The sequence below is a fragment of the Neopelma chrysocephalum genome, unplaced genomic scaffold, assembly GCF_003984885.1.
Source record: "Neopelma chrysocephalum unplaced genomic scaffold, ASM398488v2 Primary Assembly neopelma1_42, whole genome shotgun sequence".
Lineage (NCBI taxonomy): Eukaryota > Metazoa > Chordata > Aves > Passeriformes > Pipridae > Neopelma > Neopelma chrysocephalum.
In genome coordinates, this window is record NW_020897700.1 from 9,927,078 (window position 1) to 9,952,632 (window position 25,555).

Here is a 25,555-nt window from a genome sequence, read left to right on the forward strand (position 1 = left end):
AGGAGATGTGCTTCAGTGTTGACCATGTAACAACTTGAGGAAAAAATGTCCCTTTGAACACAACACACTGTACATTTCCCTATCAACCAGCACTATTCAGTATTTGATGACCCAGTTCATGTATTCAGGTTTTATCCCCCTTAAAGCAAGGAAACAACAGAATAGTGTGCTTTTAGTTTATAAAAACATATGTGCTACCCACAAGTGGGATTTTGCTGACATGTTTGGATAAAACAAACTTTAACCTGAAGAGCTTTTTACTTTCAGCATTAAGACAAACCTTTTTATTTTTAATATTAAGACATTAATGTTGAAGCAAGTTATCCTCAGAAGGAATTTCACCCACTGTAAAATCAGTCATTTGATGCAATATGGCTACCATCATCTGCTTGTAATATCTCTAAAGAAAACCTTAGAAACAGCAATACTCCAACAGATCTTGAACTCTTGAGTTTTATGTTCTTGAGCTGGCAGTGGATATATGGTTCTCATTTCATTTTGGGACCTGATTAACTACACAGCTTTGAAGTCACAGCCAGGCTCTAGCCTAGTTGCCCTTTTAAAAAAAATTTCCTTGATAAAATTGTATGCTTGTATTTTGGCTACTTGTTTCATGGTGTTAGGATTCCAAAGATCACTATTAGGCTTTGAAACTTTGTATTCACCATTTATGTTTGGGGTTTGTTTTTAATGTAATTAATAGTGGAATAAGGGGATGTACCTATCTACACTAGGGTTTCAGACAGCAGCCAGACTAAGTATTGCTCACCGGTCCCAGCTAGACATAAATTTAAATCGTGAAACAGCTGTGCTGCTTAGGTGAACAAAATGGTTAATCTGTGTGTAGAAGTTAAAAGTTTTACATTTGTAAAAACCAAAAACAAATAAAGAAAAACCCCACTGAGCCCTGGATACTGTTCTTACTTGTTTCCCGATAATTGAACTAATGGCTAGTCTGGATTTCTTCTGCAGCCTTAAATTTCTAGAGGATAAAAATAGCCTAGAGAAGAGGAAACTGAGGGGAGACCTTATTGTGGTCTTCAACATCATCACGAGGGGAAGGAGGGAGACAGGTAGCGATCCATTCACTCTCAGGATCAGTGACGGGACTCAAAGAAACAGCATAAAGCTGAGTCAGGAGAGGTTTAAACTGAATATCAGGAAAAGGTTTTTCACCCAGAGGATGGTTGAGCACTGGGACAGGCTCCGCAGGGGAGTGGTCGCAGCACCAAGCCTGACAGAGTTCAAGAAGTGTTTGGACAACAATCTCAGGCAAAATATATTTGACACAAAGGATTTCTAGACAACCTATTTTTCTAGAATTTACTAAATTCTTTTAATTAAGATGGGCAAACACAAATTTTAGATCTTAACAATTTTAAATAAAATGTCTTCCTTTCTGATATATGCCAAAGATACCATAAGATGCAAAAGTTAAAAAAAAAAAAAAAGCAAAAGTGGGATTTTCTCTGCCACAAAGCTTCTTTTTAGTTTCTTAGATTTTTTTCCAGGCTGTAATATTTACACATTAATCATGCAATACATTACATAGAAGGCATCTCCTTTTTTATATGTTGGGTTTTTTCATTTCAAAATCATTATGATTGCACACCTATACAGATACTGTTGCTATCCTTTATTTCTTTTCTTATGAAGGTTTAGTCAACATCCAAATTCACCCCATGTTGCATAAAAGCCTACAAATTCTTTAACATCAAAGAGAATAAAAAAAAAAAAGAATCTATCCACAATTTGGAAACCTCATCAATAATTTATTCTTGAAATCAGACAAGAAACATAAGGTAGTTGTAAACAAAACTGAAAACATATTCTATAATCATTATTTTCCTGTGTTTTGGAAAAGGACATTATGGCATTCCTCCGACCAACAATATATTCTCGCTAACAAGGACAGTACAGCCTTAATGATCTGAAACTCGTTTATCTGGGAGAAATAAGATTCAGTCACACAAACGAATTGTTGATAAACTAGGGTCATTGAGCAAAAGATCCTGCAGAGTCTGTAAGATCCACAGGACAGAAACTCTCTCCTGCAGAGTCTTTCTTCTTAGAAACAAGTAAACTCTGCAGGCTCAAACATTTCTGTACACAATATTTTAAACACAAGAAACCAGATGTACTGAAGCAGTCCCGATGGACACACCAAAGATGGAGATAACTCTATGTTTTGGTTATCGCAATTAAGCAGTTAGATGTCTATTGTGCTTGGTTTGTTGATTTTTTTTTAATTAGTGCTGCTAGTTCATTTATAGATTTAGTTTTACATTTCTTTAAGGATTCCTCCTATTTTTTTTCCCATTTGAACAATTCTCAATTGTACTAGACTAATAGGCAAAGATCTACATAAACTTTATTTTGCAATGCTTTACTCCAAGAGGTAAAAAGAGGTAAGGATCAGTTACAGAGTCAGAATTTTTCTGTATTCCCTACTGACTTCTCTGTGTGTTTACTGTTTTTTTACAAGGGCAGCAAAGTAACAGTTCACCTGTGATAACAAGCACAATAGCAGCAGCACCTGCAAATTAATGAAAATGCTCCAGCAACATAAACAGTATATTACATTAGGGTACAATAGAAAAAATATTCTATCTTAATAAAAATTATTTTCCTATAATTTCAAATTATTTAGTTTTTAGTAGAAATAAGAGAATTTTCCTGCAGGGGATATCAAAAGGTAGAACCATCTACTATTTTAATACCCTATAATAACCAAGATAAGTGAGATTTAACAACTCTGCAGGACTTAAGTTTATATCCTGCTTGGAAATTATAAAGTACAGTTGCAGGCAGCCCTCTCTTATTCCCGTGGCTCCTAAGAAAGGATGTTTATTACACACTGAGCCTTTTTACCACAATGCATTTCTGATATTGTTGATCATGCATTTTAAGAATTATGTGTACTGAAAACATAAAGGACATTTTTTTTTAGATTTAAATCAGTACCTACACACTGGGAAGCGAGAAGAAATAATTAAGGATGTTTTCCACATGTAGATTAATTAAAAGTGGCTTTAGGTAGCAAATATTTCAATTAAAATGGAAACTGACTGGAAATTTTTGATCTTTTCTTGGCAAAATCTTTGCTCTTCACAGCTGACCCCTTAATTCATATCAGTAGGAAAAAAATCTCCCAAAAAGACACTATTTCTAATATCCTTTTTTTTTTTTAATTAATTATAAGATTTTAGTGTGCCACAAAGGAAGTTAAGGTAATCCAATGTATTTTAGACCTGCCTGAGAATAAGTTGTCTATCCAGCTATTCAGGTGCCATATTAGCTGGTGCAGGGAGCAGGCAAGGCTTTGTCCCTACTCCTTCAGACTACTTCCATTATACAGCTCTGGAATCTGTTAGTTTAATAAAGGCCATCCTCTTTATCTTTCTTACTGGAGCAGTACCTCAATTTCCTCATGGGCACTTGGCCCACAAAGAGACAACAAATGGAAAAGGAAGAGTGGCAACTCAGCTGGAAGGCTGGTGCAACACTCTGGCCAGGAAGGAAGCTGGTAGTCTCAGAAGGGAAGGGGAATTTAGACATAGTCTAGGCAGATATGTAAAATGATGATAGGCTGAGAGTTGAACTGGGTAAGAGCAGAAGTTATGTGGAGGTGGAGCAGACTATACTGATTTGGAATTTGTGGATAGGAATAAATAACTGCTGGGCAAAGCATAGGAGGCTAAGGAGGAGGAGAGAGCTTTTGTAACAAAGAAAAATTGGCAGTTCCCAAAGCATTTAGACGAGTCAGCAGCACTGATTGTCATACATGCACACGCAGACAGATACATCTATACTCTAATGACATTTTTCAAAGCCAGAAATTTTTTTGTCTGTCTACCATTGGTCTGTCAAGGAGGAGCTCGCTCTGGTGCATTTTATTTGAAAATCCATAACTGTATATAGCATATACTAGTACAAAAGTGGCATTAGTTTTATGACAGTTCTTAACACTGACAAAGGTAAATATTGGCAGAAAATGATACTTTTACCATTCTGAAGTGTTACATATGATTTTTTTTTTTAGTAAAAAACACCTCTCAGACTCAATTAATTCATTCTGAATGAATTCTTAAAGAATGCAGGAGCAGAATGCAATGGTTTTGGTAACTATTTCCTTTTATTTATTTAAAAATATCTGAAAGTGAAGAAAATAAACTATCTACTTTTCAGGATATTCAAGCAAAAATACTTCAAAATGGAAAAATAGTATGATAGTAAGGCTTCACCTCTTCTAATAATGGCAGCAATACAAGAAGCTATAAAAACATGTATCCTGAGACAGTATAGACCAGTGCTGTTCAGCAGCAGCTGACTCTTTGGGTTGAAATCAGTGGGAGTTATCATGTTTACTTTAATGGATCTATGATTTTATTCCTTTTTCATAGTAGTTGCTTTCTAAATTGCTAGTTGCATTCACGTATCAATTTTCCTTTATGTAGCACAGTACCTAAAACAGCAGCATGTAGTAGCACGAATTGGGTTACCAACACTCTATTGCTCAGGACGGATTTGCAGTTAATACACTGGTGACACACAATCACGCTGTGGTAGAGTAGAGCTAACAATTTCACCAACATGGTTTCCCTCTGAAAAGGAGTCCTCTAATGTCCTATAGACATACAGCTCTTCTGCTGGCCCAGAATCACTGGTAAAAGAAAATGATAAATTTCTACCTCAACTGCATCCAAATACAGTGAGAAGCAAGAGCATTTGGACAGAAAGTCACTAAAGAGTGCTCTAGAAAACATGCCATTAGCAGAACTTGGCTCGTAAGTTTGGATTGGTTTTAAGTAGAAGAGTACTTAGGCACTATGTTCTATAAACCTATAAGAGGTTTAACCCCTGACTAAAATATATGCCATCGCTACTTGTAAAAATTGTTTACTTGAAGTCTGAGCAGTTATCTTGAAGCAACTGAACATACTTATAATATTTCCCTTTTCCATCAGACCTGTTAATTACATTTTCAGTTTATGTCTTACAGTTTACTGGAAATGTCCCTGGATAAAGGGGACATATGGTAAGCAATTCATAGAATCATTTAGGTTGGAAAAGACCTCTAAAATCACCAAATCCAACCGTTAACCCAGCACTGCCGAGTCCACCACTAAACTATGTCCCTAAGCAGCACATCTAAATGTCTTTTAAATAGCTCTAGAGATTGTGCCTCCACCACTTCCCTGGGCAGCCTGTTCCAATGCTTGACAACCCTTTTGGTAAAGAAACTTTCCCTAATACCCAATCTAAACTTTTCCTGGCATAACTTGAGGTCATGTCTTTTGGTCCTGTCCCTTGTTACTTGGGAGAAGATACCAGTTTCCAACTTGTTACAACCTTCTTACAGGTAGTTGTAGACAGCAATAATGTTCCCCCTGAAACTCAATTTCTCCAAGCTAAACCTCAGCTCCCTCAGTGACTCTTCACCACACTTTTGCTTTAGACCCTCCACCAGTTTTGTTGTTGTTCTTTGGAAATGTTCCAGCACATCTGAATCGCACTTGTGATTAATTTACAAGTGTCTATATTTGTGCAGATTACTAAGTTTTGCTTTGAAGTGTAAATAGATTGATCAAAACTAAAAAAATTGTTACAGTCTTAGGCAAAAGAGTGAAGCATAAAGAAGAATCTAATATACAAACCAGGAAATATATTTTGTAGAGCTTCAGATTACGTTATCTAGATGAACTACTAGCGTCCCTGCAAAGTTTAGTGCTGGCAGAGATTTGCAGTTGTGCTGACAATGCTTTACAAAATTAATTTGCTACTGCTCCCAAAAACTATTTGTTGTAAACGACCTTTACTGCTGAAGATGAAGACAAAGAAAGGACAGGAGGTAAAAATGTGGAAATCAAAACTAAGGTCAAATAAAACCTGCTGAGCATCACACTTTCAAGCCCGTGCTAGGCAGCAATAGGCTTCGTAGAGATCAGTATATAACCACATGAATCTATGTATGAGATTAGATGGGCCTGATAATTGTTCTAGCATTTGACCTGAAAATTTGTTAAAGCAGATGCTCAAGCAGATTTACATGCAATGAAAGTTTTATGTAAAAAATTCATCATCTCTCTACAGTCTTTCTATTTAAACCTAAATATATATGATGTTATAAGAGATATTGAAATTTTCCCTTTTACCTACAGGGTTTGTGCATGTAAACTGTGCATGTCAACAAAAATAAGAGCACTGGCACTCATTTCTAAACAAGCTTTAAGTCATTGGCAGTAAGACCAATATAATAATGTAAGTGCTTATTTTTCCAGTTCATACCTAATAACCTATAAGGTCATTTTCAGTCACAGTTCACTGGAGTTAATTTTAAAGCACAATATTGAAGTCAAGGTGTCTTCACAATTAACTAGGCATTAAATACAAATGTAGTCTGACATATATTGAGTTGAATATGTGCAAATAAACCCTTGAAGGCAAATGAGAACAGGCTTAACAAAAATTAAAAACAAAGTCTCTGTGAAGGTGTACACTCACATGTGCATTATTACATCTCAGTTGCTATTGGAGAGCAAGAAAAATTGCACCAAGTTTGTGTCACTGTGAAGGAGATTCAGTTAAAAGTTATTTTTTTGAACTGATGCTAACATTTAAGGAATTTTAGTAAATTAGTTATCTCTGGGCATAATTTACAGCAAGTTGTGGTATAGTAATTTATCTTCAGCAACATGTGGGAAAACAGTTTCAGACAATAGCTGGATATTTTCTGGGAAAAAAAGAACACTGTCTAGCACTGTCTAGAAAGTCATCCTTCGAGTTATTGTATTTTTTCAGATCCTCACCAAGAATAATATGAAACAGGTTAACTGCTCCCTGTGGCTAATGTAACTTAAACCTAAAGTCCACTATATATGTATTTAACTTTGTAAGAAATAATTTTCTCACTATATTTGTCTCCTCTATTACCATTACTGAGCAGAAGTGTCAACAGAATCTAGAATCACTATAAAAGGGGAGAAACCACAAGAAAACAGTTCTTTCTACACCTAGCTAACTATCTACATATTGTGCATAAGTTTTAATGCAACTGTATTATAAAAGAAATTAAACTAAACTTGTCAAATTTTACAAGGCGGGGAATTTTACTTTGATTATGTGGTCAGTTACTGCTTTAGTTTTTACTATTTACTCTCACATTTTAGTGACTGGATAAAATGCTATTAGTAAGATATAACAGAATCTCCCTCAGCTGTTTAATCGACTTCCTTATTTCCTGTCTCTCAGAAGAAAAAAAAGTATTTCCTGATGATTAAATTTTGTCCATTTTGTCTTTATCCTCTGACATCTGGCTTAGAGGGCAATGCAGAAAATGGTGTAAGTTATTACAATGCATTAACTGTATATATATGTATATATGTCTTAAGAGACCTTCAGTTTGTCTTAAACACATTTAATTCAATAAGAAAGCTTTTTGAGCTATAACAAAAATACAGCTAAATGGAAAGAGGTTTTTTTGTTGTTCTTGTTTGGGGTTTTTTTGTTTGTTTTTTTTTGGGTTGTTTTGTTTGTTTGCTTGTTTTGTCTCTAGACAAATTTTGTTACAAACCCAGTAATCTTTCTTTGAAATATTTTACTTTTCCTTTGATAGTTCTGAAAACAGACTTAGCTTGGCGAGTGAACTTCTGGGTCTAATTTAACTATGTTGTGAATTTGTGTGACAGTTTGCTAGGGTATAAATGAAACTGTTTTTAAAGCAGTCTCAACAGGGGAAGCATGAAAGAATGATGAACATCAGAAATGAGGTTGCTGTGAGGTTTGCAAACTGACTGCAAGAAAACTTTTCTACACTATTTTCTTTCTACTGCAAAAATCTCATACATGCCTCTACTTAGCACATGAAAGAAGAAGAAAAAAAACAAACTTAGGCTGGAGGATTCAAAGCAAAACAATGTTGTAGCTCCGACCACTTGTTTTGTACCCTAGTCTGAAACAGAGGTTGCTTGAAGACTAATGACTGCTGCGAGCTTGAAACCTCTGGGTAGCTTTACTTTTTCCAGTGTTTCCACAGGGTAGATTCCACTCCACAGTACTTCTAAATAAGGGTTATGCTTGAACACACAACTATGCATTGAGCAAGGGGTGACAGAGTAACGTCTCATGCATTGGACACATCTTGAAATATCTGTTTCAGCTGAATCCTAATAGTTTCAGGTGCAAATGCATCCCTTGAAACAAAAAACAGTAAGCAAGTATGAATACTGCTAACCTGAGGAAGCTGGTGGTATTTTCTAGGTCATATATGTAGTCACTGAGTTTGTTTCATAGGTTGAAAATTTCTATACACCTTTTTGTTTAGAAACACGATAGGAGATAAGCTAAACATAAGAAGATGCCTTTCAGCTGTAATTTGAATTCTACTGTATCCATAGTTGAGGACACCTTACCTCATCAAGGTAATAGTGACAATTTGATAGTGATCTGGGGCTTGAATTAGTAGTGTTGTAACAGTTTTGTAATGGGGGAATTTGATACCAAGTGAAATATTTGCTCTCACAGTCTCTCAAGGTGAGAAACAGAAATGAAAAAACAGGAAAGAACCACAGCCATTCACGGATCAATGGATCACTTCTACCATTACCTCTATTGCAAATATTTACCATACGTAACCATATGTTTCCAACACAGTTCTTAAATTTTCAAAATAGGAAAATCATCAGGGTGCTTAAACACTGGAAATATGCAGCTTTTGATTCAGAATTATCACAGATAAAAGTACTCTATCCCACTTTTCAAGATAGATGGCTTTAGACACTGCATTGAGGAATTAAAATGTTATATGGATGATATTGGTGACAATAGCAGGAATAATCTCTCTACTCTGACACAAATAGTGAATCAGGAAATGATTTACTGTTTCTGAAAAAACACAATAGAACACTGCAAAATCATACAAGAGTCAAGAGTAGTTTTAAGAAGAATTGAAGCAGGACTTCCAAAACTCCGTTTTCATTCAAAGAGGAAATTTAATCTGCATCTCTTATACTTGTAAGAACTTTGAAAATATAAAAGAGGTTGCAATTCATAATAATACACCGTTTTACCTGTAAATATCTAGGGATATTTAACTATAATGCTCCATATATTTCTGTGGTCCTGTAACTGACTTCTGGTTGACATCAGAATGAACTGATCACTTTTAATAGAAACACATTAATACAACTGGTGGATGTGTCAGCATACAATAAGATAGGTTCAGAAGTTCAGTTTACTTAATTAAGAATTTAAAGGGTAGTGTGAAAAATAAATAAGACTAGAATTTTGTCCCCAAACCCAGCTACAATAGCCCAATAGCAAATTCTAGTTTGGCCCAAATACATGACCTTTGAAACAAATCAAGAAGCAAATCTACTCTTCTTGTGTATTTCTTGTACTATCTTTCACTTCTTCCAGTTTCTTCTACTCAGATTCTAAATCAAGATTTCTTCTAAAATGCAATTGTCACTATATGAAACCACTACAACATAGGTTAAGAAATGGCAAAGGCATAAAATAAGTACAACTATGTATTTTAAGAATACAAAATTACATACAACTTAAAAGGATTAAGGTGTCAGGTTAGAAAATCTATATTAGGATGCACTATATAAAAAATATAGACTGCTGTGATATGTAACAATTTCTAGTTGATCACAGGTATGACTAAATAATATAGCTTGTATGTAGAGATACAGTAATAGGCCTTGCTAGAACAAATAAAAAATAAAGCACTTTTCATCCAGAATAATAGTTGAAATACAACAGAGCTTAATTTCATGTATCAGCACTTTTTCTAACAATATAAATGTTATTGAGATTATAATATTGTCTTTTCACTTTTTTTTCCCCAGAGAAGACTCTACTGGCAATTGTGAATGTATTTTCTAAGAAATATAATTTGATTTGCTAGAGTGCAGGGTCAATTAAACTGATGTCTTGCATCATATAATCTAGCAGTTTTTTGGGGGAACATTATGTAGCCACTTATTAAAAACAATAAAGTCTGTTTCCATTTTTTTTTAAAAAGTGACTATTTAGAGAAATGTCATAAAGGAAGATAAACATTTTTTTATAAGATAGACATGCTAACTTATGAAAGATAATTTGAGTAGTCAGCAAATCCCTACTGGCACAAACGTGAGGAGACACTGGCCAGAAAAATCTGTCTGGTTTTCAGAATGTGTAACACTTCTCTTACAGAAATAAAAGGGTCTCTCACTAAAATCTTAGCTGTCACATTACCATTAAATCAGTGCCTGCTAGCAAGCATGTTAAAAGGTTGTTAAAGGTTTTCATTGTAAATACTATTTTTCTGAGAGCTTAAACAACACTAGCAGAAAGGGGCTCTGGGCTAAAGTCTGTTGTATTGCATATCTCTTAGACAGTATGTCTTCAGGCACCTATTTTTTAATTCCTTTACTGAGATAGGTCCTAATCTTGAAAAGCAAAGCTTAAGTGAAAGTAATGGGACAGAATCCTTAAGAATGCTTAAGCACTGGGCACACAAGGTGCAATTTGCAATCTGATCCTCCTTGCTGGGATCTCAGTCAGAACCTGGTTTCTTAAAATCCCTTTAAATTGAATTGATTCAAGACAACCACATTTTGAAGACATTTTATTTGGATTAATAGCTGATTTCATATATTTCCATGAGAAAACTCTTTATGAGTATTCCCGCATAGGCATTTTTCTGTCTTTCTATTGTAAAAGAACTAGATGTACCATTGATAGACTCATCTAACTGATTATTCCCCCTCTCCCCAAGAATAGCTCCAGAACAGCCATCATAGAGGTGGTCAGAAACGTAACCACTGGTATCAGTCATGAAAGGAAAAACTGTGCATAAGAACAAAGGCCTTAAGAAGTCACAAAAATTGAGAGAAAATGCACCAATTAAACAAATGTTAATGGAGTGACATCCAAAAAGAAGATGTATGGAAACAAGAGGAGCAAATACTGAGTATCTTTTGAAAATAAAAGAGATCTGAAAAAATACAGATTAAGATGTCAGATTAAAAAGGAAAAGCCATTCATTACCTACCCAAGCTAATCCATACCAGGAAGGTAGAAGTAAGCCTAAGCTACACTTCCTTTGTGACACTAAATAAACATCAGTACAAATCACATAGAGTATGCCCTCAAAGTATGCATGAAATACAATGAATTACATTGTCCTAAAGTTTGGCATTTTTTCAACAAAAAATTTAAATGCCATTAATTTTGTCATTAAAATTTTAAATTTTTTTGCCACCTCTGGAGACATTCAGAAACTGAATTCATCCTTCACAAGAAATGAGAAAATAATATTTGACAGAAATAGTTAAATAGTGTACTATCTATTTAGCAAAAACAGAATGAAAGATTTAAACGTTGACCAACTCTATGTATTAGTAATCTCATATCTACAAGAATTTTGAGTCAACATCTCCCTTTCATTTCAACCATAGCTGTTGGAGTTCAGTATCTCTGCAAACAGGGTCATAAGTCCCTAATAGTAACTGGAGGTAAATACTTTGGATCATTATTTATAAAAAACAAGATTTCTAATGGCGTGTTATGGAATAATGATAAGGTAGATAGGACTGTTCTTAACTAAGCCTATAAGAAAGAACTAGTAGAAGACTTCCACAGAACCTAAGATCAGATCTAAACAGAAAAGAGCTTCATGAGAATGAAACCTTGTAGGCATACAACAATAGCAAAAGTGGTATTGAGAACATGCTTCTCTGGTTTACTTGAGGAAACTAAGCCTTCAACATGTTAACTTAAACATTACGTATCTGAGCATAACTAGATCTGATTTTGATCTATTTAAAGTTTAATGCTGCAATCTCCTCCATACAGAAGCAAAGTGAAGCTGGATGAATGAATTTTGCCTGAGAAAGTTACTTTAACAATGGAAAGACAGAAAAGATTGTAATACAAAAAAGGTCAAAAATTTCATTAACATTTCACAAGTGGCAACTGCTGAGTTCAATAAGAAGCAATGCTTGTAGTGACTGTGCTGGGCTACTTTAATTAAAAACCTTGTCTTCCTTATTAATAAATCAATTAAAAAAATTACAAAAGAAAGTAGGCAAATTCAGTATGTAGTGTACAAAATAATTTCTTTTATAATTTTATTCTTTTGAAGTAATCAAAGAACTTTTCTAAAATCTCGAGTGGTTCCAAATAGTTTATGATTTTCTCTCTCACGAAGGCATCTATTTAATAACTATTAAAATTTGTTTTATTTCATTTTATCCAATACTCTATACCAAAAATTTAATTAATTTTAATGTGAAAACATAAATAAGAATACCTAGCATACATGTAATCTGTAAAATTCAACAGGAAGGGAAAAAATAAAGAGGTGTAGAGGTTAAGTCGTATGCCCAAGGTCAAATATATCAGCAGAAGAAAAGTCAGAAGTTCATAGATTAGCTGAATTCTTATTAATTAGCATTATATTGACATATTTTGTAAAACTACAGGTAAAGATTGCTTGCTGTGTAATAATGTATCCTAATAACTCTCAGTGGGAACATCCACTTGAAGGAGAAAGGAAGTGATGAGAACGTGAATAGTAACAAATCATTAGAAAGATAGTATTCACTCAAGAGTTGTAAGATAATTCACAAATGAAATGGCTTATTGACTACTGAAGTATAAAGGTACTGAGATCTGGAAGATGTAAATTGCAGTGAAAATAAATTTGAATGAAAAGTTAAATAGCAGATACAAAAAAAGACAGTCTGTCTTTTGACAGACTTTAATATACTGAAGTCCACATTGTTCAAGTTAGTATAAACTATAATACAAAACTCAAGAGTGGACTTTTGCAAAGACAGCTTGTGCTGTTCAACATTCATAAATGAGCTGGGAAAGGGGGATGAGAGTTGTTGACAAATGTTCTCGATCAGAGTTATTTGGGTTAGCCGGGACAAGGACAGACAGCGCAGAATTTCAGAAATTCTGTGCTCACAAGCCTGAGTGACAGGGAAATACAATGGCAGAATAAACGTAAATAAATGTAAAGTGATACACAAATGGGGTGAAGGAAGGTGGGAAATTTAAGTGAGCTTGGAGTTGACAGTCACTGTGGAGAAATGAGCCCATAGTTGCTTAACTGTTCAATATCAGTATTCATTAAGAAATTAAGAAGGAAAAGCTAAGGGAGTAATTTTGAAATAGTATAAAACTAAGAACTTCTCACACTTTGAAAGTCACATGTAGCATGCAAAATCCAAAACAAGGCAACAAAGTTGAACAACACCTTCTGTACAGAAAGAAGAGTAGGATACTTCTCTTGAAAAGATCTCAAAACAAGGATATAGATGAGGGTCACAAATCACTGGTGGAATACAGGGAAAGGACTGTTTATAGCTCAGTAAATCCAATGGAATGTAGATTCAAATTAAGATAGAAGAAATCACATTCAGGACAAAAAATGTAGTTCTTGATACACAAAATGAACAGGGTAGTAGACCTTTGCAACTTTTTACAAAGGTAATCTCTTCTAAGATTTAAATAGGTTTATGGGAATAAATTCATGGAATACAAAAAAAAATCTTAATCTTTAGAAACTACATACATCTGATGAAATTTCATCAGCTAAAAATGCTGGAGGCTGGGGAATTTGTTCTCACTTTTCTCTGGATATTTATTTGTCAGTGCCCAGAGACAGGATGCTGTCCAGACAATTCTTATCCTAATCTGACATGGCCATTCTTGTTTTGCTATGTTTCCCCTAGTCGTTATTTTTATGCAGCTCCCTGAAGTGGGCATGGATGCCTTTGACACACCTAATTGTGTTGATGTGTGATACACAGAAAATATTGCTTTCTCAGTTTTGGATTACTCTTGTAGGAGTAGAAAGGAAGAACAATCATAAAATGTAAGTGCTACTGCACTTCACTTGAAATGCTAGTATCTTATAAGTGAATCACTAGAAAATTGCAAACATGGAATCTCTCTGAAAAGTCAACAAGTCTTCCAATGTGAATTGCCCTTTGCCATTGAAGAATATCTTTTGGCAACAATTGGAATACCAATGAGATTAAACATACTTCCTCTAAAGCTTTTCAAACGAAACAACATGGCTTTATCATAGCATTGAGTAGTAACACTTCATTTATTATGCACATTAATTATTGCTGAATTATAATGGAGTGCCTAAAAATGTGTATAATGTTCACATTAATACTAAATGAATTCATTATGATCAGTGTAGTTAAAATGAATACTAACTAAATTAACGGCAGCTAGACATGCTAGAAAAAGTGTTACCCATTTACTTAACATGTCCCAAACAGAATATATTTTGTTAATGCATTTGTAAGAGTAGTGTGAATAGTTTGAATAGTAGTGTGAAGCGGAGTGTTTAGCAGAGGTTTTTTAGTATCATTAAACAACAAATGATTTTACTGTATGTTGGGTTTATATATATATATATATGTATATATATATACATATATATATAACATGAAAGCATTATCTGAATTAAACAAAAATAAAGCTTCAAGTCAGTCTGATTCTTCTGTTTGTATTTAGTTTCACTTTTACACATACAAGAATAAAATTCTAGATGCACAGTTAGGAAAATAGGAAGTCAGGGAACAGACTATATACGCTGCTGTGCCCCAGTTTTTCACTCCAGTATTCATTCTAGTGTGCACTCTACAGATCAACCATGTTCCAGGCAAAGCCTGATGTCAGGTGGTATGTTTAGCATGCTTCTGCATTCATATTTCTTGACCTGTTGGCCTAAGCCTTACATAAACTATTCTTGCCGATGGCAAAAGAAATCTGGCTTGGGGATTGTATCTGTAGCCACATGCCAGATGTCTCACGGGCTCTCACAGAGCATTAATTGTGCACCAGTTTTCAAGGAAGAACACAGTTTTATCCATGAGATAAATTTTTAGCAGATTCAGAAAAATAAAATGTGAAACCTAATTCAACAGGAGAAACAAAAAGAATTACTTACAATGTTGTTTTCAATCAATGAAATGCAATTTTGCTGCCATCTGTGAAAGCAAACAAAGCAAAAGAAATAAAATTTCTATGACATAAGTCATAGAATTATAGAAATTTTATGTAGAAGTTAGCAGAGTATAATTAGATGTTATATTACTAATAGGCAACGAAAATATTATTACACTTATTCTTCCTCTACTTTGATTCAATGCTCTGATTCAAAGGCAACATCATCAACTGGATTCCTTCTTTTGCATTCACATATTTAATACAGCATAAACCGTAAAAAAACATTCATTGCTTTGTCCAAAAAGGAAAATCAGTGGATTAGCAGGGCAAACAAGGAAATGCTGCCAAACACTTGACAAAGCATCAAAACACAGCTTGATTCTTTGTTCACACAATAGAAGATACAAAGAAAAAAGTATCATCCTTTAACTTTTCTTGTATTGTATTTCAGAGGAAGATGAACTGTAGCCTTCCGGCAATCACTAATGCAGTGTTTGTATTCTGTGTTGAGATTATCCACTTGGGTGCTGCACTGAAGCTGCCTGGGCTATTTTGACACTGCATCCAGATGCTCCAATTTTGCTTCAGTGACTCAGAGCAGAGCCAAAATGCCTTAAAGCAATGTTCAAAGGGTTAGGCCTTGATGAACAATTAAAGTACTCAGAAGAAGTGTTTCTGAACATCTCTGACTGAAGTGACTTAAGTGGCCTTAGTGTGACATTCAGGCAGGGAATATGTAATAGAAAGATTCAGTTCTATGCTTCAGTTGAATGTGGAATTTGCCCCATTTTTATAGGAAAAATAAAATCGAAGTGCAATGACAAAAGAAAAATACTCCATGATTTTAACAGCAGTATACCAGTTCTACAAAGACTGAACAGTTGCCTGCTTTATATAAACCACTTGAAAAGTCTAGTTAGAAATATTTTATTAAAGTTGCACCTTGTTTGAGGCCTAAATAATTTACTAGTTGAGCAAGACTTTTTTTTTCCACTTTTTTTTCTTTCGTTTTTTTTAATATTTAAATTAATGGACAACCTGTAGAATCTAAGTATAGTTTCACACAAAGTAAATATCTATGTACTTCAGTAGGCCATAAGTAAAAACTTATCTAACTCAAGCACTAAGTGTTATTATTTCTGCTGTTAAATATTTATGGGATTGGAAAATCATTTTGGAAAGTGTCTTTAATTGGAGATTAACTTCATCTACTAAATACTTGTGGTAGTTTGGCCTAGGCCTTCCTTGGTGACCAGTTTGTAACCAAGGAAGTGCCCAGATTTACCTGGTATTCCCTACGATTTTTACGTAAGCCAGGTTATAAGAAGAAGGGAGGAAAGGCCTTCACTCTCTTTCCTTCCGGCGGCTTTGGAGGTGCGAGTTCCCTGCTGTTGAGTCTGCCGGGTTGGAGAGTGAGCCCTGGTAAGGCCTTGTCGACTTTGGGAGGCGGAGGCTGCCCGCAGTCGCTCCAGCGTGACTCTCCGTTGTCCCAAGGAGAGTAGTAAGATATTCTTTGCTAATTCTTTTAGTTGATAGACCTTGGCCTACTGATCGGGATATATAGATATATATTATTTTGGTTTTTGTTCTTCCCTTCCCCTTTCCCTTTTCCCTGTGAAATTGTATATATATTTCAATTGTATATAAGTGTAAATATATTTATATATATTGCTTTGTCTCTCTCTCGTTTTCGGTTCTTTTGGGGTTTTTTTTCCCCTCTTCTCCCTTGATTTGGGGTGGGGGGGGACTTCTTGTGGTAAGGTTTGGAGACTTGGCAGGGAGCCAGCTCCATATCAATACTACAAAACCAGAGATATACATAAGGCTCCATCACAGGCTCAACTCAACAAGAGAGGCCCTGAAGCAAAAGAGTAGAGGCACCTGATCATCTAATGCTTAGACAAAAAATACATTTTTAAAACTTTCTTACTAATTAAGAACAAAGAATTTTAATTTCATATGTGCTGAACATAAATTTATTGTGAAGAAAGCATGCTTTAAGCTATTCCATTTACGATTTCATATTTTTCATTCTTAAGATTTTGCTTGGTATTGAGAAAAATAAGCCTGGAAAGGTTCCCATGTTTGCAAGAGTTTTAGTGTGGGATTTTTTAGGTTAGGGCTTTTTTTAAAGTTCCTGAGCATCAATTTTAGTCTTCTGATACGTGATGAAGTAAGAAAACAATTTCAGGTGGCAAATGTCATTGAAGAAGGTTTTACCTGAACACGTGCATGATTTAAGCTGGAGGAGACAGATTTGATACGGAATACATACTGTGTACCAGGTGGGAGATAACTGTGGAAAATCTTGAGAGAGACATGCTGAGATAACTGAGGGATGTCCTTAAAGACTTTTTGTAAAAAAAAAAAAAATCACTGCAAAAATTCACTTTATGATCCCTCCAGCACCTTCTATGTTTCTGTTAACTTTGCATCTCATTGCTGCTGCCAGTTAGCTCACGTGCTGTCCTGATTGGGCAGGACAAAAGAAATACACCCCAGGTTTGCCCACCCTACTGATTTCATGGTCAGGTTACAGGTTTCATCAAAGCCTGCATGCAGTGCAGAAGTTGTCCATGTACTAAAACTTCATAATTGTATTTGCTTTGTATGAGTGGATAATCACTTTAAAGATTTATATTTGGATGCTTGTTTGTATACCACTACATATATTTTTTCTTGTTTTATTAAATCCATAAAGTATGACAAGATTCTTAGATACAAAACAGAACATGTATAGGAATTACTATTAAAATAATATTACAGGTTTTTAATATGCCATTTAAATCTAAGGATATGGGAGTGGAAAGAAAGAAATAAAGACTGATTATTTGCATTTTATGATTTTCACCTCTGTAGTTCAGAAAATGTTTTCGGTCTTAAAAATAAAACATTGGCTGAAATATCCTAATTTCTCAGAATGGAAACTAGTTTTAGTTTTATGGACTAAGAAGATCCAGCATAATCGAGAAAGACAGATGATTAGTTAAAAATAGAATTCAGCATGTTTTATTAGCAATAGTTTTTGCTTTAACAATGAACTTTAAGAATCCAATGCATTAATTTTTTTGCAAAAGGGTCGACAAACAAAAAAATACCAGTTAGTAAATACACCTGACTCTTCCAGAAACAATGTTGATTTTTTTGGACGTTCTCATTAGAAGTCTTCTAGAAAAATGCATTATTTTGGGAGAACTGACACATATGAACAACTCTGGGTTCAAGTATGTTTTCTATCAGCATTTAATAAAGAAGCACCAGCAACAATCAAATCTATTAGATATTTCAAAACAATCTTCTGATTTTAAGTGAGAACATCAGGGCTACCTAAATACCTGCTATGGTATAACTGCCTTTCATAGTAGATCTAGATTTCTAGGACACTTAATGTGCATAGACTATTCCCCCATGAAATGCACAGTGGATCTCTTTGAATATGTGCAAACAGAAAAGGAAAGAATTTCTTCATTTTCCTGGGTAAACTTCAGAAAGGTAGAGATGAAGAAACCTAGTCATGAAGGTTTAGAAAGCTTGACTTGATTATCTGGATTGTGTCTTGATCTTTCTATTGTATATCTCTTGGAAAAGGAAGTATATGTTATGTTCTTGACCATTCATGCACTGATATAAAGTAAAAGATAGCTTGGGAAACCAAGATTAAAACCAAGTTCTCTTTCTAGTTAGGGAATGGCACACTTCCACTCTTCTCCTTTATTACAACTCTACAGGAAGGGAAAATCATCCACTAAATTAAGACTGTACTTTATTTTGGCTTTTCCTTAAATTCTTTGGCAATGTAAGAGATAGAGAAAAATGATTCAGATTTCATAAATAGGCAGTGCTGGTTTTGTATTGATCTTTGTGTCTGAATTGAAATAAGCATTCATGTAGCTAGGGAGTTCTACTACATTTTCTTAATATAAGCACACCAGTTCAGTACAGGTTCTTGAATTAAGAAGTGTTAGGAAACACAGAATTATATGCAGCAGAGGTTTATGTATTAATATTTTTTCAGTTAGATGCTTTAACAAAAGGGGTATTGAAAAAAGTCAGTCACCTCCCTCCTTTACCCCCTCCCCCCAATTTAACTAAAAATATACATTTACTGAATAAATAAAACCATACTTTGATCTCATTTGGAACTGAGAGAAATATTCAAGAAATATTTAGGAAAAAAAAGCATGGAGAAGAATTATCTTTCAACATTCCCAAAAGTAGCATTTTTATGCAATCATTAATCTATATACTTGCCAGAGACATAGGCAACTCTGCAAAAGTTATTTAAACACAAAGCTAAAGAACTGGAAATGAAAGATTAAGTTTACACACTCTTTGTAAATCATTCATGGAAGTAAAGAGAATCTCCCCTCTCTTCACTTATTCAATAGCTCTGCGGTTAGGGCCTCATCTGATATACAATGTGGGACAATCAGGTTCAAGACCTTGTCTGCACATTCTTGAACCCACATTTTCACTTTCCCAAAAGAGATCTTAAACCAGTGAGAAATCTATAATTGGCTTCTCTCAATCCCCATGGAAAAACCTGTTCTGCATGGATTATTTAAATACTGAGTCAAAGAGCGAGAATGACTCTTTGGTCTGGTGGTTAAAGAATTCACTTGGGAGGCACACAGCTAGGTCAAAGTAGCAGTTCAAATAGCTCAGGTGAGAGCATACCACTTCAGAATATCCATTGGCTTGGTGCTTCCCCTGGAAGGTAGAAAATAGAGGTTTATATCTCAGTCAAGGGGAAGGAGTTGAAACCTAGTCTCCTATATATAGGAGTAACTGCATTAAAAAACATATATATCTTCAGTTTTGCAGGGGTAGAGGTGAGTGGGTGGAGAGGGGAAGATAAAGATGAGAAACAGTTGCTACTTCTTTGCTGCTAGTTTTGTGAATCTATTCCCTGCTCAAAACAACAAAAAAAGCGCCATTACAAATTCAGTCTGAATTTTGACAACACTTTCATTGAAAGTTTTTTTGGTTTTTAGCCATCAGTTTATTCACTAGAAACATATTCAGATATTTAATGCAAAAACACATTTTCCTCCATGCAGGTTCAGATTAGACTCGAAATTTAATACTGGATTAAAATTTTTTGCATATATGAAGCTGCCCTATATCTATAGTGTATATATACACAATAATCCTTGTGAAGCTAGGATTGACTGCCATTTAAAAACTATTTTATGAATCAAACTGTTAGATTCTGGGAAGTGAGAGGGAAATTACAGTAGAAGCTCTATTAAGTTAACATTTGAAATTGTACATTTATCATATAGTACCTCCAAACACATTTGAGTCTGTTTTATGAGAAAACAAAACATTATATAGCACTGACCGGAGAATTCATTTCCTTTCCTGAACATTAGATACAGAATTTTGTTGCTGTTTAAATTTGAATAAAGCATAATTAACTTACAGTACTTATTCTTATTTTTCTTTCATTGTCAATATGTCTCTCCTAAAACCTACATGTTTTTCTGACAGCATTCAAAAGCTCCAGCGATATCAATGACGAGTTAACTGGATGTAAATCCTCCAACAGAAAGTGGGTTTCAAGAGCAAAAGGCTGGTGAAATGCTAAGCTAGAAATCCATAGCTTTGGATAAAGAAACATTTTCAGCTTAATAAAACTACTTCAATAATTTAATTTGCTCAATATATAAATGTTATATATTCAAAAGTATTCATTCTTAGGCCACTGCTATACAGTGTTATTGCCTGCTGGTCTGCATCTCTACAAAGCACACAAAGTCACTATGTAGTTCTTAACAAGAATGTAAGAATAAGCTGCTGCTTCATACAGGACTTTTTTTTCACAATATGTGTACATGCAAAAATAATATAATCATTTCAAATTTGCCTGCTAATAATAAATGTAAATTATATTTTTTTCAAACTAGCTTTTTGCCAATGAACATGCTCATTTGCATAAATTTTGCTTCTCATGGGAAGTCTAACGTTTTATGATTCCCACGTTAAATTCTCCCCCCCGGCATTCCCAAAAAAGGGAAACATCTTTTCCAGCTAAAGAAGTTAATGCATTTTTCAATTAAAATTTCTTGGGGGAGGGGGAAGAAAGTTTTAGTGCTGGAAGTTCCTAATTTTCAACCAACTCCAATAAAAATAAAATCATCTTAAATATAAATTTGCTTTATAAGAGTCTTTTAGATCTGTAATGGAAAATGAAGAATTCTTGATAAATGGTGTATGGTAATAAAATTTTTGTTGTTTTTATCTCAGATATATTCATAGGATAACTATTCAATGAAAACAGTCGGTATTATGGGGAAGTTCATTCTCTTATGACTGACAGATGAAGAAGGTATCAGTATCAATAATAGTGGAAATTGTTATTTGGTTTTTTCCGGCTACTGTACCATCATCATCATCATCATCATCATCATCATGGCTAGGCTTCGCGAACGAAGATTTGGGAAGGGCTCTACCCATTTTTCATGCAAGCGCGTTGATGGCTAAAAAGGCCAATACGAGAAAGGCAAGTCCGGTTGCAAAAGACACAGCAGAAAGACTCCTTAGATGGTATATTCTGCAAGGTTCGATTCTTTCTGCGTTGTCTTTTCTCCTCAAGAGTGATCCTGCGTGCCTTCTCAAAAGCATCAGCAGCGTTATAAATGGTCTGTCTCCAGGCCTCCCGATTAGAGGCCAGAGTGGACCAGTTATGGTGATCAATATGCCCGAGGCTGAGTTGTTGCTTCAGGGAGTCCTTGTATCTTTTCTTTGGAGCTCCTCTCTTGCGGCAGCCAGTGGCAAGTTCACCATAGAGCAGGATCTTAGGGAGGCGGTGGTCCTTCATCCTAGAGATGTGCCCTGCCCAACGCAGTTGCGTTCTCAGGAGCATGGCCTCAATACTCGTAATTGCTGCCTGTTCGAGAACAGATGTATTGGTCACATAGTCTGACCAATGGATGTTAAGGATTGTACGGAGGCAGCGTTGATGGAAGCGTTCTAGGAGACGCAGGTGGTGGCGGTAGATGACCCATGATTCGGAACCATATAAAAGAGTAGACAGCACCATGGCTCTGTAAACACTGATCTTGGTGCTTTTCTTCAAGTGTTTATTATGCCATACTTGTTTATGGAGTTTTCCAAAAGCACTATATGCCTTCGCTAACCTATTGTCTATCTCCCCATCAATCTTACCATCTGAGGAGATGAGGCTGCCTAGGTAATTAAACTGTTGGACTGAATTGAGTTCTGACTGGCCGATGGTGATGTGGGGACGGTGGGGGACTTCCTGAGGTGCAGGCTGATGGAGAACTTCTGTCTTCTTTAAGCTGACTTCCAGCCCAAAGAGCTCAGCAGCCTCTGCAAAGCAGGATGTTAAACGCTGCAGAGCTGCTTCTGTGTGGGCAACAAGGGCGGCGTCATCAGCATAGAGCAGCTCCCGGACAAGATGGTTTAGGGTCTTAGTATGGGCCTTCAGTCGCCTTAGGTTGAATAGGCTTCCATCAGTACGATATCGAATGTAGATACCGTCCTGATCGTCGAGGTCTGCCGAGGCCCTTTGAAGCATCATACTGAAAAAGACTGTGAATAGGGTAGGAGCGAGAACGCAGCCTTGTTTCACACCATTCTTTATTAGAAAGGGCTCAGAAAGTGTGTTGCCATATCTGACTTGGCCGTGCTGATCCTCATGAAGTGAGATGATCATTTTAAGGAACTTGGGGGGACAACCTAAACGTTCCAAAATCTGCCAAAGACCTTTTCTGCTCACAGTATCGAAAGCCTTGGTGAGGTCGACAAAGGTTACATAGAGACCTTTGTTCTGTTCCCTACACTTCTCTTGCAGTTGTCTGAGAACAAATATCATGTCTGTGGTGCTCCTGTTGGCTCTGAAGCCACACTGACTTTCAGGTAGAATTTCTTCTGCTATAGCGGGTATTAGTCTGTTCAGGAGTATTCTTGCCAAGATTTTGCCAGCAATGGAGAGCAGAGTAATACCACAGTAATTTGAACAGTCTGATTTAGTACCTTTCTTCTTATACAAGGTGATGATGACTGCATCACGAAGGTCTGAAGGTAGTTCGCCTAGTTCCCAACAGCGCACCACAAGCTCATGAAATTTAGCATGGAGTGCAAGGCCCCCATGTTTCCAGACTTCAGGTGGAATTCCATCAACCCCAGCTGCCTTGCCGATTTTCACCTGCTGTATGGCCTTGAGGGTTTCTCCTAGAGTGGGGGCAGTATCCAATTCGTATTTCACTGGTTGTTGTGTGATGGACTGAATTGCTGAGTCTTGTACTACACGGTTGGTACTGAAAAGAGTCTGAAAGTGTTCAGACCATCTATTCAGAATGGAGGTTTGATCTGTCAGAAGCGTTTGACCATCTGCACTGAGTAGTGGGCTTTGGACTTGGTATGTAGGCCCGTATGCTGTTTTCAGGGCCTCATAGAATCCTTTGTGATCCCCTGTATCTGCACATAGTTGAGTTTTTGCAGCTAGATCGGTCCACCATTTGTTCTGGATGTCACGGAGTTTCTGTTGGAGCTTGCTGCAAGCAAGACGAAAGGCTGTTTTTCTAGCGTGACAGGAAGGCAGTGCAAGGTGTGCTTGGTGGGCGGTTCCCACCAGGCTACTGTACCAGGCCACTGATAAACATACAGTGATCTAGAGGTGCTTTCACATAAACAATAACGTCACAATTTTTAGAATTTTGCTTTTCAACTATATAACAAATATTTCACAAAAGAAAAATATTGTCAAATGGGTTTCAAATATGTTTTTAATATATTACGAATTAAATTGTAGGAAAAAAAATAAAATATAAAACCCCCCCAAAACAAACAAAACAAGTATCTCATTATGTTATTCAGAAATGCTCATGAAATGAAAACACCTTTATTCATTCAATAGATAAACAAACCAGAAAAATATGCAGGCTTTACTAATTACTTTTGTAAAAAAAAATCAGTTCAGAACTGTATTAGTTAAATTTACAGATGTAATTTTCCAAAAGCTCTGTATGATTTTCCTACCTGCTCACTACTGAACAATAATTCACCTTAACTTACTTTAATTGCAGCATCACCAAGAAGAAAGTATTAATGGCAAACTCAGTACAAAGCAAGGAAGCTTCCATCATAAAAAAGGAAGTTTATCACTGAATCCTCTATAATCAGGATTGGGCACAAGATTTTATCAGAAATAAAATAACCCACACACCAACAAAAATCACTTCAACAACACTTACACAGACTATTTTTAGCAGATATTGTATTGTTTATGTTGTTTTTAAACTTCGAAATAGAAAAGGAGAAAGTAAAAATTTATGGCTCATATAACAATACGCAGACTTCTTTTGATTAGAAATTAGTTCAGAAATCATACAGCAATCATTTGTGACTAAAAAATAATTAGATAAGAAATTAATTAAGAAGTCAAAGCTAATACAATAAGTAGTTTCATGGTACATTACACCACACTCTTATACAAAATTTTTCACAAATTTATACATATAAAAGAATTACTAAATTGTTCCTGGGTTATTGGTCTCTTAATCTTGCATATTAATTCAAGTAATGTGCCATAATAATTAGCTTCTATTCAATTTTCTTATTTATGTAATATAACCTCAAATTTTGTTACTTTTGTTGCTGAGAAAGAGGAAGAAGCCACTGTATTTCTGTTGTCATCTTATTTCCCATCCTCATGAGGCTCATTTTTCTTACCAGAGTGAGAATCTTTCACAATCATTAATGCCAGTTTTTATTTCTTTAATTAGGTGTTTCTATCAGGACCTTTTCAGTGAACTCTTCAAAATTTAATATACTTCTGCTTCACTACTCTAGCTGATTGTTTCGGAGTTTGTGCCAAACACATTCCTGATCTGCAAAAAAGCCGCTTTCAAGGTCTTTCATACCCTGCCATAATCCCCTAGTAATTACAAAGGCTCTGTTTGCAACAATAAGCAAGTCTGAGAGGAGTTCTATAACCCTGCATCACACATCAAACTTTACTTGGACATTTCAGTTAAATGTGCTTCCCTTGAGCCCCAAACTTGCATTCAAAATCTGTGAGATGCCAAAACACAAGAACTGAAAGGTTATGATGAAGGTAACTATGTCTATACAAAACACTGAAAAAAATGAAATACAAAACACAGCTTGGATAAAGGCTTTAGTTGGGGAGCAGTTAATTCCTCATTAGAAAAGCAAAGTTGACAGAGCTTAAAAGCACTTATTTTATAGCTGATAACCATTAATCATCTTTACAGATCTTTTTCTCCCCTAGGATATTAACAGTGCTTTTGAATGTTCCTCTGTAATTACTCATACTTTTACTTTTTTTTTATTTTATTTTTTGGGGAAAAATGTCTCTTTATGTGAAAGAGAAGACCTTGCCAGAGTTTTGGCTTAGTTGTAACCATTGCTTTCAGGTATATGACCCATGAGCTATCAGAAGTCACCTTTCCAGTTAGTGTATTTATATTAAGGAGAAAGGTGCAATACGTATCTTCACAAATACAGAATCCTCTTTGTTCTGTTGTCTTTTTCCTTCTTTGAGTCTCCTCTATGTATTGCCCGTTGACCAAGAGCATACTTGTGGGGGGGTTTT

At 35.4% G+C, this 25,555-nt stretch overlaps 1 protein-coding gene across 1 annotated transcript in view; it reads right to left on the reverse strand.

Annotated features, from left to right (window-relative positions):
- TENM3 (teneurin transmembrane protein 3) overlaps window positions 1–25,555 on the reverse strand; it is a 1,346,985-nt gene that overhangs the window by 879,719 nt on the left and 441,711 nt on the right. The window contains exon 6 of the mRNA XM_027676660.1: window positions 14,972–15,011. The gene's annotated coding sequence lies outside the window, so the exon portion shown is untranslated. The remainder of the gene's footprint in view (window positions 1–14,971; window positions 15,012–25,555) is intronic.